At 40.1% G+C, this 4,201-nt stretch overlaps 1 pseudogene; it reads left to right on the top strand.

Annotated features, from left to right (window-relative positions):
• The first annotated feature begins 1,802 nt into the window (after nucleotides 1–1,802).
• Nucleotides 1,803–1,924, top strand: LOC117797826 (annotated as a pseudogene).
• The last annotated feature ends 2,277 nt before the right edge of the window (nucleotides 1,925–4,201 follow it).

Here is a 4,201-nt window from a genome sequence, read left to right as displayed (position 1 = left end):
GATTTCAAAGCCCAGCCTCTTAACCAATATGCTAAAAAGGTTAAAAAAAAAAAAAAGAAGAAAGAAAAGGAATTTTTCATTTGCCTAGCTGTCACTAAAAAAAAAAAAAGAAGAAAGAAAAGGAATTTTTCATTTGCCTAGCTGTCACTCACTCTATTTTTTTGTCTGGACCTGAAGCTATTTGGTTTGTTAACATACCCTAAGGCCAAGGGATTGAGCAATGATGTTACTTTAGCCATGTGTTTCATGTCAAAGACCTCCCTCTGGGCAAAAGTCAGACATCAAGGGGGAAATAAAGGCTTCTTACCTGGACATAATTTCATTAGGGAACCAAATGGATGACTGTTTGCTATTTGCTATCCGATGATTTAAGCAGTGATTTCCAGAACAGGAAGAGCCTGGGTGTAAAACTTAATTTCTTGAAGGCCCCAGCGGCATGGCCACCTCAGGCAGGAGTGGAGGGTAAACCCGGTTTGTCTGAGACCGAGAGCTCGCGCTTTTGGAGTCCTTACTGTGTGTGAGACAATCGGCTAGCTGTTTTGCATCTGTTATGTCTTATAGGCTTTCAAGACTCTTGAGGTAGATGAGATTCTCATTTTACAGGTAAAAAGAATCCAAGTAACAGGAAAGCTGAGCACTTGCTTAAGATCCCAGAGCTGCTAAGGGCTCCCAACCCCTGTCGCTTTGATTCCGAAGCCTCATTCTCTAGGGGGTCCCGGAGTCCAGAGGATTCACCCAGCTGACAGTCTAGAGCCTGGTACTGCCCTTAGCCTGCTGCTCACGCCTTAAGCCAGTGTCCCAAAGGGTAGAAAGGGTGATGAAAATGTTCTGGGATTTGATCATGGTGATGGCTCCCCAACTTTGTGAATATACTAAATCCTACTGAACTGTATACTTTAAAAGCGTGAATTAATTCTATGATATGTGAATCATATCTCATTTTTTTTACTGAACAAATTTGACATTTAGCATCGTATAAGTTTATACCGTGCTACTTTGATACATTTATATATTGTAATATGATTTCTGATGTAGTGATATTTACCACATTACTCACATTACTAATTACAGTACAATATTATTGTCTATATTTATTATACTGTGCTTTAGATCTCTATGGCTTATTTACTTACTGGTGACTGTTTGTACCCTTAAACACCATCATTCTTATCCCCCCAGCCCTCATCCCCTGGTAGCCACCATGTTACTCTGTTTTTTATAGGTTTAATGTTTTTTAGATTTCACCATTTTACTCTGTTTTTATAGGTTTAATGCTTTAGATAAGTGATATCATATAGTGCTTGTTTTTCTTTGTTTGACTTATCTCACTTACCTTAATGTGCCTGAGGTCCATCTATATGGCATATGAAAGGATATCCTCCTGGGATGCCTGGGTGGCTCAGTCGGTTAAGTGTCTGCATTCATGATCCCGGGGTCCTGGGATCAAGTCCCACATTGAGCTCCTTGTTCAGTGGGGAGCCTGCTTCTCCCTCTGCCTGCTCCTCCCCCTGCTTGTGCTCACTCTCTCTCTCTGACAAATAAATAAATAAAATCTTAAAAAAAAAAGGATATCCTCCTTTCTCATGGCTGAATAATACTCCATTGCGTATGTACCACATTTAAAAATATCCCTTTATCCACTGGTGGGCGTTTGGCTTGGTTCCATATCTTGGCTATTGTGAATAATGCTGTGATAAGCAAGGGAGTGCAAATACCTTGTCAAAGTCTTGATTTTAGGCACTTGTTGGCCACTCCCCACAGACCAGACTCTGCTCATGCCTGGCTCGGCTTCCTTGGCAACCATGTCTGATAAACTCATTGTGGCTGAGATGGAGAAATTCGATGTCGAAATTGAAGAAGACAGAAACACAAGGGAAAAATCCACTGCCTTCAAAAGACATGATTGAGCAGGAGAAGCAAGCAGGTGAATTGTAATGAGGTGTGTGCCACAGGTGTGCACTGTGTATTTCACAAGCAATGTCTTCTTTCAGCTGTTTAACTTTGTAAGAGGCAAAGAGGTGAGATCAAGTTTAAATGACTGTGCTGCCCCCTTTCACATTAAAGAATTGAGAACTACTGACAGTGGAGGCTGAGTCTGCCTCTCCCATCTGCCTGTCTAGCTGGCAGGGCGGGGAAAGAACTTGCATCTTGGTGAAAAAAGAAGCTGGGTGGGATCAATAGAAAAATCTAGAGTAAAAACCAAGCTGGTCCAAGGTGTCCAGTAGGCTGTAAAGTGCAGTTTAACCAGAGAGCCATCTTTTCTTTGTTCAAATGATTTTAATTATTGGAATGTACAGTTTTTATATTATGCAAATAAGAAGTTTAAAACCTGAAAAAAAAATCTCGTTTTTATTTCCTTTGAGTATAAACCCAGAAGTGGAATTGCTGGATTGAAAGGTAGATATATTTTTAATCCTTTGATGAATTTCCATATTGTTTTCCATAGTGGTTGGATTAATTTACATTCCCACCAAAAAATGTATAAGTGTTCCTTTTCATCACATCCTCACCAGCACCTGTTGTCTCATCTTTTTTTTTTTTTAAGATTTTATTTATTTTGAGAGAGACAGTGAGCACATATGAATGAGGAGGGGAAGGGACAGAGGGAGAGGGAGAGAGAAAATCTCAAGCAGGCTCCACACTGAGCACAGAGCCCCACGTGGGGCTCAATCCCACAGCCCTGAGATCGTGACCTGAGCCGAGATCAAGAGTTGGTTGCCTAAATGACTGAGCCACCCAGGTGCCTCTGGAGATTAACCTCTTATCTGCGATATGGCTTGCAAAAAGTTTCTTCCATTCCATAGGTTGTCTTCCTTTTGTTAACTGTTTCTTTTGCTGTACAGAAGCTTTTGAGTTTAATGTAGTCCCATTTGTTGATTTTGGCTTTTGTAGTTTGTGCTTTGGTGTCATGTCCAAAACCAGTATTGACGAGCTTCTTCCCTGTGTTTTCTTCTAGGAGTTTTATGGTATGGGTCTTATGTTTAAGTCTTTGATCCATTTTGAGCTAACTTTTGTGAGTGGTGTGAGAAGGGGTCCAATTTCACGGTTCTGTATGTGTTTCTCCAATGTTCCAGCACCACTTGCTGAAGCAAGTATTCTTTCCCCACTGCGTATTCTTGGCTTCTTTGTTGAATTTTAGTTCACCGTATATGCTGGGATTTAATTCTGGGCTTTCTGTTCCATTGATTGATGTGTCTATTTTTGTACCAGTGCCACACTGTTTTTATTACTGTGGTTTTGTAGGATAGTTGGTAACCCTGAAGCATGATACCTCCGGACTTGTTCATATCTCAGTTTTATTTGTTTCGTTTTGTTTTATTTTAAGCAGAGACTAATAAAGGAAACCCACCATCATTTTGTCTTCCTGTGTGATATCCTCGGTTTCTTGCAGGCATAACTCCTATACACCTTCATCCTGGTCTTAAGTCTGAAAATCATAAATGAACAGAGGGAAGAGAGGGGAAAGTCTTACTGTTTTCTTAAGCAATTATCCTTTTTCTTTTTTTTAGGCTAGTTATGTTCTACAATATTGATTTCAAAACAAAGTAGGCGAAAAATTCTTAAGGTGAAGCTTTTTTTCTTTTTTTAAGATTTTATTTATTTATTTGACAGAGAGAGAGAGAACACAAGCAGGGGCAACAGCAGAGGAAGAGGGAGAAGCAGGCTCCCCACTAAGTAGGGAGCCCGATGTGGGGCTCAATCCCAGGACCCTGGGATTATGACCTGAAATGAAAGCAGACATTTAACTGACCGAGCCCCCCAGGTGCCTCAAGGTGGAAACTTTGCCTTATGTTGTGGTAGTTTTTTCAACCTACACACTGAAAGTCTGGAGAGCTGTTAAAATAGTCAAATATTTGAAGCATCCCTATACCTGACCCTAGTGAAGCAGTCATGCATGGGAACTCTTCTGTAGGGCCATTTTCATCTTCTACTGAAGGAAAAGAAGTCAAATTTAGAGAATATTTGAAAAATGCCCAAGAGCATTCTTTCACTTTTATTGATATTTTCTTCAAGTTCAGTGAAACATAAACAAGTAATTTCTTTAAAAATTCTCAAAAGACAGGACACCTGGGTGGCTCAGTTGGCTAAAAGTCTGCCTTTGCACTGGGTGTTATACGCAACTAATGATTCATCGAACTTTACATTGGAAACCGGGGATGTACCGTATGGTGACTAACATAATATAATAAAAAATCATTAA

This window comes from Ailuropoda melanoleuca, unplaced genomic scaffold (assembly GCF_002007445.2).
Source record: "Ailuropoda melanoleuca isolate Jingjing unplaced genomic scaffold, ASM200744v2 unplaced-scaffold149, whole genome shotgun sequence".
NCBI lineage: Eukaryota > Metazoa > Chordata > Mammalia > Carnivora > Ursidae > Ailuropoda > Ailuropoda melanoleuca.
The sequence above is the reverse complement of the archived record's forward strand: the minus strand, read 5'-3'. Positions and strand labels throughout refer to the sequence as shown.